At 45.0% G+C, this 12,149-nt stretch overlaps 1 protein-coding gene across 8 annotated transcripts in view; it reads right to left on the bottom strand.

Moving 5' to 3' along the window:
* Kirrel3 (kirre like nephrin family adhesion molecule 3) overlaps positions 1-12,149 on the bottom strand; it is a 539,739-nt gene that overhangs the window by 457,639 nt on the left and 69,951 nt on the right.

Genomic DNA, 12,149 nt, shown 5'->3' with positions numbered 1-12,149 from the left:
AGCACATCTGTGGGTCAATGTAAACATCACTCGCAACTCAGCATAGCCTTATTAGACACTCTCCTAAGACAGACCTTAAAAATCAATGCTCCTTAATTAGGCCCTTCCTTCCTCCACTGCCTTTAGGGAGAAGGGATTGTTATGAAAAGGATATGATTTACTCCATACTGAGTTCACCAGGCATCTCAAATGCTTCAGGTTTGAAAAAAAAAAAATAGCAGATTTCGTTGCAGGAATCTTCTCTCCAGAATCTATAAGCACCAAGTGGAGATCAAGGGGGAATTTCATCAGCATGTTTGTGGTTCCTTTACATTTAAATCATTAAAAGATCTTTGAGGGTTTTTGAAGTCCAAGAACTCTCCTGAGTCACTCCCCCAACCTCCAGCATACTTTTCATTTCTTTTTGGAAAAAATTTAGGAAATTGAATTTTAGCTCTAGATCCAAAAGGGATTAAAGAAAAAAGAAAGAAAGAAAAGACGCTGCTTGTCCATGATAGTGGCTGAGGATTAAAACTCTAAGAATTATCCCGTTTTCTTTAGGCCGGCATCTCAGATTGTAGAGATCTGGTCCAGGAGTTACACACTTGACTTGACTCTTTATAGTATACAGTTTTCTCCCAGCGAGCTACAACCTTTGAGTCACGAAAACAAGGTAGAAGCAACGTATTGCAAGGTGGGTGAGGCCTGGTCACCTACCCTCATCCAGACAAGCCCAGCCGCAGGCTCTTCAGACATTATCTCCTGGTAGCTGGCACTGTTTATGTCTTTTATAGCAGATCTTACTTGTAGGCAAGAATATTACAGATTTTCTTATTCTTTTGACAGAACTGAACCTGATAATGCTAAGGCACATCAGCGTTTGCAGACATATGGGAATGTACACACACACACACACACACCACACCGCACACACACACACATACACCACACACACACACATACACATATACCACACCACACACACACACAGACACACACCACACACACCACACACACACACACACACACGTACCACACCACACACACACCACACCGCACACACAGACACACACCACACACACCACACACACACACACACACACGTACCACACCACACACACACCACACCGCACACACACACACATACACCACACACACACATACACATATACCACACCACACACACACACAGACACACACCACACACACCACACACACACACACACACCACACACGTACCACACCACACACACACACATACCACGCGCAGAAACACACCACACACACACACCCCCACACACACACCACAACACACACACACCACAACACACACACTATACACCACACACACAGAAACAACACACACAGAAACACACCACACACACACACAGAAACACAACACACACACACCACACCACACACACATACCACACCACACACACCACAACATACACACACACACAGACACACACACACACCACATACACACAGACACACATACCACACCACACACACATACCACACCACACACACAGACACACAGACACACACACACCACAACACACACACACCACAACACACACACTATACACTACACACACAGAAACAACACACACAGAAACACACCACACACACACACAGAAACACAACACACACACACACCACACCATACACACATACCACACCACACACACCACAACATACACACACACACAGACACACACACACCACATACACACAGACACACATACCACACCACACACACATACCACAACATACACACACACACAGACACGCACACACCACATACACACAGACACACATACCACACCACACACACACCACACCACACACACAGACACACAGACACACACACCACACCACACACACACAACACACACACTCACACACAGACACACAACACACACACACACCACACCATACACACATACCACACCACACACACCACAACATACACACACACACAGACACACACACACCACATACACACAGACACACATACCACACCACACACACATACCACAACATACACACACACACAGACACACACACACACCACATACACACAGACACACATACCACACCACACACACACCACACCACACACACAGACACACAGACACACACACCACACCACACACACACAACACACACACTCACACACAGACACACAACACACACACACACCACAACACACACACACCACATACCACACACACAGACACACAACACACACACAACACACCCACATATCACACACACATACCACAACACACACAAACCACACCACACACACACAACACACACACTCACATACACCACACCACACCACACACACACAACACACACACTCACACACAGACACACAGACACACACATACACACACACCACACCACACCACATACACACACACAACACACACAATACACACAAATACACTCACATACACAACACACATGCACATACCACACACACATACCAAATACACACACATGTGCACACATATACACACACACACACACACACCCCACACACAACACACACCTAGATTTAGACTCCACAGCATCGTACCTCATTTGTTTTCTACGTGTTTTGTTCCCCAGTTCCAGCCAGTGTCTGGTACAGGATGTGTAATATTTATTAAGTAAGCGAATGAGGTAATAATAGTCTAATGGTATCTAAATTATATTTAACCTTCCTTCAGTTCTTCCATACTTACTAACTAATGGCTATTTTTAAAATTAGTTTACGTATATGAGTGTTTTGCCAACATCTATGTCTGTGTGCAATGGAGTGCTTGGTGCCCTCAGAAGCCAGAAGAGGGGGTCAGAGTCCCCGTGACTGAAGTTACAGATGTTGTGAGTCACAATGTGGGTGCTAGAGCTGAACCCGGTCCTTTGGAAAAACCAGCCAGTGCTTTCATCCGAAGGACCATCTATCTCTCTGGTCCCACAGATTAAGTGTTAAAGTCAAACATCATAATATAGGTAGAGGGATCCTTGGTTGATTTTTAAGGTCGGTGCAGTCCACTGTATAACATAAGACATTATGGCTGATTAGTGGTAAAACTAGAGATTTTAGATCATCTGATTTCAATGAGCGCTATTTTCATACAAATCTTTGTTTCTGGAAGTTTAGCTTGCAGTAGAGCTCCACCTTCAAGGTGTTGAATCAGTAGACCCAGTTTCAATGGTCTGCATTCTAAAGAGCTGGGAGACAACTTTAAAACAATGAACCACATGCAGAAACAATCACTAAGGCTGTCTATGAGTGTGTGGAACAATGGTATACAAGAGAGACAGACACTCCTTAACATTCTTTGAGACGGTGACTAGAGCACAGAACTATACTCATCGGTGTAGAAAGGCAGGCTGTGTGGCATAATTACACAAGAGACTGTTCATTAAAAAGTAAAATAGGGGGTTGGGGATTTAGCTCAGTGGTAGAGCGCTTGCCTAGGAAGCACAAGGCCCTGGGTTCGGTCCCCAGCTCCGAAGAAAAAAAAAAAAAAAAAGTAAAATAGGGCTGGGTGTGATGATGCTTAATCCCAGCACTGGGCAGGCAGTGGTGGGGGCAGATCTCCTAGTTCGAGGCTAGCCTGGTCTACATAGTGAGTTCCATGACAGCCAGAGCTACACATAGCAAGACCCTGTCTCAAACAAACAAACAAACAAACAAACAAACAAACAAACAAACGTAAAATGTAAAAGAGTTCTGGATGTAGTTCAGTGTGGGAGCATCCTGGGTTCAATCCCTAGTGCTACGAAGGAGAAGGAGAAAGATTAGAAGAGGCGGGGGGAAAAGAGGAGGAAAGGAGGAAGAGGAAAGGAGGACGAGGAGGAGGAGGGATGATGATGATGACAAGCAAACCCTTTGTGAATGCAGATCATGCATCAGGACATTGCAAATTAGGGATATTTCAACTGGGAATGAGCATCGCCTAGAACTTTCCTGAGTGAGTTTAGATTTGGATGAGTTAGGTGTAAATTTTGAAGCTGCTGAGGACATTAGAAGTGAGCTGGTCCAATTTTTCCATTTTTATTTTACACCTCTATAAAGAAAACGAAGGTTTAAAGATGTGCCTGACCCAGAGACCCAGCTTCTTACATTTGATGTTCCAGCTGTGAGCCATAATCAAAGGGAGGCAGGACTTCCAGCCTACTTCTCTTGTAGTCAGCGTGGTCCTCCTCTGGAGTGCAATAGGTACCATCCAGTGACAGAAGAAGAAATGAAGTTCTGATATACACTTCATAGGAATGGACCGCAAAAATAATTGTGTGAACGCAAATCAGGACTCATCTGTGAACCCACATCCATGCAGTGTAGCATGTAGAACATTCAAATTTATAAAAACAGAAAAGAAATTGGTGTTTACTAAGAGCCACCAAAGAGTGATTATTTAGTGGGAACCGAATTTGTTTGGGATGCTGAGACGACTCTGGAACCAGAGAGTAGGAGAAGTTGTATAGCCTGTTTATGTCATTAGTGACATTGAATTGTACAGTCACAAATGGTGACTGCATAAAAAAATGTATAAGAATAAAAGAATAATGACAAACCTATAAATCAGAAGGTCTTTCCAAACTGTGTCATCCCTCAACACACACTCCGCCTCCTGCACAGCCCTGTGCAGCCCCAAGGTAGGTGAGAACTAAGGACCAATGGCCTCCTGCAATCCAACTTCTGCCAGGTTTCTGGCAATGGTTGTGATTAATTACTTGTGGCCACAGACACTCATTTGTGCCCCCAAACTTATTTCCTGGCCTTGGGGTAGACCTTACCATTGGAGAAAAGATTCTGGGGACTTTGGAATATGAGTGAGGATTTTGCTTTTTTTCCCCCTATCCCAGCTGTGGCTGGCAAGGTGCCTGGCAGTATATCTGATAAACGCTCCACTCCTACTCCTCTTGATGTGTGGTTACACAGCTTACGGTGACAGGGCAGAATTTAGATCCTGTGACTCATCTCTCCAAGCTGGATTTTCGTTAAGACTTCTACGCTCATCCTTGGCATGTTTATTGCTTCCTGAGAAACTAGTTTCATGCGTTCTCAGAATTATGAGTCTGGCACACCATGATCCATGCCTCTCAGAGGGAGGAGAGGCTGGGCACGGTGGATGAAGGACGCACGACTTGAGTGAATGAGATGGATGTCGGGAACGCCAGTGAAATGCTTGTCATTCACGTGCTCATCCTGGTGCTCCCTCCTCTGCCTGTGTCTGGCTGGACTCAGTAGCATCCTGGATGCTGGGGAGAGCGAGTGAATTACAAGTAAGCAAATAAACATGATTTAGCAGCAGAAGACGAGAATTTGCCACACCACAAAACTTCCCCTTTCATTTACTTTGACAATTTGGTGTCTAATATTTACAATGGTGCTTTAGACTTTTCAAGGAGTTTTAGTGTAAGGAAGTCTTTGCAAACTGAGTTGCTTGTTCTCTGACATGGTGATGAGTGAGCTTACAGAGCATGGGATGACCATCAGACACCAGTTAACTGGTTAAATTCTTTTTTTTTTGCATAAATAGTCTTTATCATCATCACCAATGACTCATGGCATATGTTAGGTACAGGTATAGAGAACTAAAATGATAGTTTCTATGCCTCCTAGGAGTTTACTTTCAATATAAGATAAAGGTTGCAGATAAACACAGAGGACATCCCATTCTTCCTTTGTAAGTCAATGAAGACATTACTAATTGAGCACTGCTTTGCAGATTCTTTTTCTGCATTAGATGCCAGGCAGCCACCATCAGCGGATCACAGGATCACAGTGCATACAAGAACTTCCTATTCTGTGAACATTACAGGGAGTGAGGGGCCAGCTTGTAAGATAAAGAAGTAGGGGTAGAAGTCAAAGAAAAAGGATTCTTTTGAACACTCTAGGTAGTTAACACGTATGTTGTTTAGCGACTTAAGGTTTTCGGTTGCTTTCTTAGACCTGATTTCTCAGTGTGGATCCCTTGTGCCACCAGTGGGCAGGAATCCTGCGGTAGGTGGGGGCTTCATTAATGGCCATGCATTTAAGATAGGAGAACGCTGGGACCCTTGGTTAAAGACTGATCATAGCCACATATTCTCCTCGCTTCCCTTTTTCTGAACTTCCTGTTGAGTAATTAAAATCACTTCTGTTAAATGAGCATGGTTAGTTCAATATGCCAAGGGCGAGTTTATAGATCCAGAGGATGGAAACTCCTTTAAAGCTTGGCAGTGCTGGCCATGGTGAGGAATAACAATTAGAATAACTGATAACTAGGTCCTTGATGTGGAGTCGACACCCAAGGCTTGCCACACATCAGTGACAAGCCCGCTTCTCCAGTAAGAGAACACAGCGCTGGAACTGGGCTCTCTTGTCACACAAGCTGTGGTGGCCAAGGACATGCTTGTATTTTGTGCTGCCAGCAGTGTCTTTTGAACACACAGCCAGTTGAGGCCTTGGTGGTCTGGAAGAGAAGCCGTTTTTCTGACACAGCTGCAGGGCTACTCATGGCTTTCAGACCGATGATACAGACAAGTTTCTGAGTTGATGTACGCAAAGAAAACTGTAGGAGCTGCAGCTGGAGGAGGAAGGGTAAGGAGAAGAGGCACACGCCAGCAGAATATGGATAGAAGGGAGGTACTTTAGTTTGACTTCCAACTTCTGCCGTAAAAGGACTATCACTGGTCTAAGTGCCATGTATCGAGCAATTACTACATATGTGGCATTTTGCTAAATGTGTTTATAATGACATCATTTAATTTTGTGGTTTGATTCTATCGATTAATCATCATGGTAACCCCGCAGGGCACTTACCATCCTTTCTCTTGTTTGGAGAAAAGGTTCTAAAGATTAAACTCCTTTCCTAGAGTTAAACAGTCAGTCAGTGGTTAGATTAGGAATGGGCACCCCTTCCAAAGATTACACTCCTAATTGACCTTGCCATGGCTCTGCTCCCCTGTAACTGATTCCATCTCTAGGATGTATTCACTTTCTAATCACTGTCAGGGGCATCTGACATTCCATGAGAGCTAGTGGTCAGGAGAGGACATATGCCCAACACTGTCATAATGCCAGCAAATAAACTCACTGCCAAACAAAAGGCAGCCCCAAACCTGTTGGATTGCTGTGATCCCCCATGGCACTAGGCTATTTGGTCCACTTGATGTGGATTTGGGCTTCCAGGTAAGTCCTGTGAAGAGCAGCTACCTTTGCTCAGTATTGGTTTTCTGGAAGGAGCCCTTTTCTTTGAAAACTTCCATTCAGAAGTTTTATTAATATTCTATACTCACAATTCCCTAACTCTTTGATTGTACTTGGCTATTTCCTCCTCTTCCACCTCCTCCTCCTCCTCCTCCTCCTCCTCCTCCTCCTCCTCCTCCTGCTCCTGCTCCTCCTCCTCCTTATTGCATTTGTATTGATTATTTTGGAATTTTACATGATTATTCTGGAATTTTACATCATGTACCCCAATCACATTCATCTGCTCCCTCCCTACCCTTATAACTACCTCCAAAAGGAATAATAATAATAATAATAATAATAATAATAAGAAGAAGAAGAAGAAGAAGAAGAAGAAGAAGGGGAGGGGAGGGAGAAGGAAAGGAGAGGGGGAGGAGGGAGGGGGAGGAGGAGGAGGAGGAGGAGGAAGAAGAGGAGGAGGAGGAAGAGGAGGAAATTCCTATTTGTATTGCCAATATATTCACTGGAATCAAATTCCCAGTGCTGAATCTATGTTTTAAGGTACATCTGTCCTCTGGTCACATTTAAAGTTCTCCTATTTGGTTCCTTGACTTTCTCCCTGCCCCATAGACAGACTTCTGTACATTCACTTTCTTTCCCAGTAAGCCTGGACACTTAAAATCTGTCAATTCAGACTAGGCAACCCCCTTGCACACAGAGATAACACACACACACACACACACACACACACACACACACACACACACACACAAAACAAGGCAATCTCCCTAGCACCACACATCAAAGTCCAGGTTGCTTCATGGCCTGTTTCTCTAATTCTGGGATGAGGAGAGGTGTTGGATAGAATCACCAACAGCGTTCTGTTGGCCCTGTGATGGCTGGTTTTAGATGTCAGTGTGACTGAGTTGTGATAGTTGGTAAAGCATCACTAATGGGATGTCTTTGAAGATGATTTGGGAAGAGATCTGTGGACTGAATAGGGAAGGTTTGCCCTCAACATAGGTGGGCATCACCCAATTAGTGAGCCCACAGAGAGCAAATGACAGAGAAGAAAGGCAATTCTTTCCCTCTAGAACTGGGGTACCCTACCCTGCCCTTGTAATACAGTTTTCTCCAGACATCGTGCTCTGCAATGTGCACAGTTGTCTCCTACCCACTGTACTGGTTCTTCTAGATCTGAGCTACAGTTACACCACTGGCTTCCCTGGGCTCTGGATCACAGAAGGGGTATCACGAAACTGCTCCACTCTTATAACTACTCCACACTCATAACCCAACACGCTAATTATACTAATACAATCTGGTATTCATGGATATAGATTCTGCTGGTTTCATTCCTATGGAGAACCCTTACAATCAGAGCTCTGTTTGTCACGTGACCTATTCACTTTCAGCCCCTCCACACTGCCCCACACTCGTGATTTTGAACCAAAATTAAAGAGCTGCATCTGGTTTTCTTGCTGGCAAAGTCCCAAGGCAGTAAAGGGACCATACTGCAAGAGATAGGGAGCATGAGTGTGTCTTACAGCCTCTCCCTCTTCTTATGAAGTCACCTGAGTTCAGTCATGGGGTTCTACCCTAAGGACTTTAATTCTACCCACAGAACTCTTTCTTTACTACATTTAGGGCCACCGTTAGGATCATTTTTATCCATTCACTTTCTTAATATGATTAGATCATAATGATGATGGGGTGGTGGTGGCGGCAGTGGTGGTGGTGGTGGTGCAGCAGTGACAGCAGTTACAGAAAAGTCTGCCTTTGGTCCATGTTCCTCTGTGACTACTCTTCCTTATTTTTTTCCTGTTCAAATTCCTGAAAGCATTGTTTATAGTTCACATTCATTTTCCAGACTCCACTCTCCCCACAACCCAGAGCATTCTGGTGTCCATGTCTACCCATCTGCTAGATGACACTTAGCTGGCTAGTGACTTTCTTGCTGTGTGTCCTATGTAGTGGTCAGCCTACCCATCACTAGAGTCAATGCCCCGTGCCCACTACACACTGTTCTCCTTTGCCTGGCCTTTCATAACAGCATGCTCCCTTGATTTGTCTACTGTTCTGGGGGCTCCTTCCCATTTGCCTTGTGAATCCCTCTTTATTTACCCATTTCTCCTGTATCCTTTTCAGCTTTGGCTTAGATTCTTCTGTACTCCCAGGAGAGGTTTCTCCCTTGGGTCACAATCTACATATCCAAATATTTACAGGACACCATATGTAAAAAAAGGATTTGATCCTTGTTTAATGTAGGAAGTGGGAAATCCCTTTCTTTTCTTGTCAACCTTTTTTGCTCTCATTTGACCATCATGAAGAGAAATTCTTTCATCTCCCCATTTGTTCCAACTGAAGCATATAGCAGGGTCCATGAATTCCCTTGCCCTCATCCCCTGGACTCAATCAACCACTACACTCTTTTTATTTGACTTCAAAAGGTTGTTCCTCATTTTATATGTAGCACCTGCCATGGTGCCTTGGGGAAAGATATTAAATAGATCTCTTAGGCTGACTGATCAGATACCTCTTGACTAGGTTTTCCTTTATTTCTTCTGTTTCTTAGTTAAAGCCACTGTCATCTCTCACCTGGCTGAGTCTATTCACCTGGTTTTCCAGAAAACAAACAAACAAACAAACAAACAAACAAACAAACAAACAAACCACTTTCCTTTGGCCACTCCCTATACTACAGAAAGAGCAGAGCAGTCTTTAAAACGAATTAGCCTCTCACTGTTCTGCTTATACCAAGGTTCAGGAAGCCTCCTTTGCCTACCCATCGTAGTGCAAGACATTCATTAAGTGCTCAAAAAATATTTGTTCAATGAAAAACGACGATTGGAATCTAAACTAAAGAGGATTTCCATGCACGCAGGAAGCCTAAATGCCCATTAGCTCTGGTCATTATTGTGCTTGTCCATTTGCAATTAGGGTGTGTTTGACTTCACACATTCCACGGACTGCTCTTCTGTGTCTGTTGGCTCCCTTCCAGAAACCAGCCTCAGAGAAGGATTTACCTGAAGGCAGGAATGTCAGGTGATGTGGAAGAAGAATTACAGAGAAAAAGTAATTTAACCCCACTAAAATCCATACTGTTCTAAGCAAATACAACACCCCCCCCACCCCATGCTCACCCTGGCCTCTGTAGTTGTTTTCAGTTGACTGCTGTGTGCTGATCTTGGTAGGGTCTCTGGCACCTGCCACACCTCCTCATTACTACTGTGGCTCTTGTAGGGGCTTCTCTGTTGTTGAGGGTGAGGTTAATACAGTGATTCACTTCTCTATAGTATGGGTGTTCACTATTACTCTCTCTCTCTCTCTCTCTCTCTCTCCCCCCCACCCGTGTGTGTGTGTGTGTGTGTGTGTGTGTGTGTGTGTGTGTGTGTGTGGTATGTGCTTGTATGATATGGTAGGAAAGGCCAGAAAGGACTAATGGGAGCCATGCCCTTAGAGCAAAGGAAAAAGGAGGTATTCTTGCCCCAGAGAGGTGTGACCCTTTTCTTAACAGATTAGGGAAGAGCTTTCAGAGTCCTAAAAAGCTTTGTAAGGGTTGGTAGATAAATCCCCCTGCTGTCCCACACTGTTCCTGTTCACTGGGTGGTCTCTGACTGTTCTCTAGGTTGCTGGTGGCCCTGGGTCTAATATTCTGATGTCCAGACTAAGTGAGAATGGCAGACAGCACAAGGGGGCTGTCCTACCCAGCAACTCCTGCTTTATCAGTGACAGAGACAGAGACTCAGAATGGACAGTGGGTAGAGGGGCCCTCCCACACTGCAGACCAGGAGGAGTCCCAAAAACTGCCTGGAGAAAAATTGGGAGAAAATGCTGTCTGTCGGTTTCCAGGTGATCTTTGCAGGAGAGCTGATGTCAGGGACAGGTAGCTCATTCAGACCTACCAGCCCTCTTCTCCTTGACATTGTGATTTCTTATGGCTACTAGTCTTTGTTCACTAAACTGGTCCTAACAGCTTCCGGCAACAAGAGTACCTGGGCAAGGTGAGGGCATTGTTATCACCCTCTGTTGCCTCTCTCCCTCCCACTGCCTCTGCTTAGCCATTCCCTGGGTCAGAGGTCAAGGGGCCAAATGCCCTGTCTGGGCTATGCTGCAGCCCAGCTGCCTCAGGTTTACAATCTTCTTCATTTTCCTACTAGATATTCCCTCCCCCTTCCTGGCACCTGTGGAACTCAGGGAACCGGGCTGGAGCAAAACTTGTAGCAGACAGGTAGTGTTGAACTGAGATTACAGGATGCTTGGATCTTGAAAGATAGAATCAATTAAGATGGGTCCTTTCCTTTGCCAGTGGCACGTATGGATGCACAACCTGTCCTAATCCATGACAATGACTTGGTCAAACATGGAATGCTCTTCCCCCAGCATCCCTTATACAATCTTAACCTTGCTTTTTGTGTACCAGCCCATGGACTCCCTGTTCAGACTGTTACACAAAGTCTAAGCCCACTTCTGGAGGAGCGGAGACTGCTGGTCAGAGATGCATATTGCCCTGCATCCAAATGTGTGATTTCTGCTGTGGGAAAAGAAAGGCCCGGCAAGTGACTGTGAAAGATGACATTGAGTGTTCCTGACTTAGTACACCCCTGTGGTAGATTGAATGGGAAAAGCCCCCCACAGGCTCATAGCTTACAATGCCTGGTCACTGGGACTGGCAGTATTTGAAAGGATTAGGAAGTATGGCTTTGTTGGAGTGTGTCACTGGGGGCAGGCTTTGAAGTTTCAAAAGTCCGTGCCAAGCCCAGAGTCTCTCTCTTCCTGCTGCCTGCGGATGCGGATGTAGAACCCCCAGCTACCTCTCCAGCACCATGCCGCCAAGCTTCCCACCACGAGGACAATGCACTACACCTCTGAAACTGTGAGTAAACTTCTATTAAATGCTTTCCCTTATAAGAGTTGCCATGGTCATGGTGTCTCTTCACAGCAACAGAACAGTGACTAAGACAGTCCTTCATCGCAGTGAAGCCTGATG

The sequence above is a fragment of the Rattus norvegicus genome, chromosome 8 (genome assembly GCF_021556685.1).
Source record: "Rattus norvegicus strain SHRSP/BbbUtx chromosome 8, alternate assembly SHRSP_T2T, whole genome shotgun sequence".
NCBI classification, from domain to species: Eukaryota; Metazoa; Chordata; class Mammalia; order Rodentia; family Muridae; genus Rattus; species Rattus norvegicus.
This window is presented reverse-complemented; position numbering and strand designations above follow the sequence as displayed.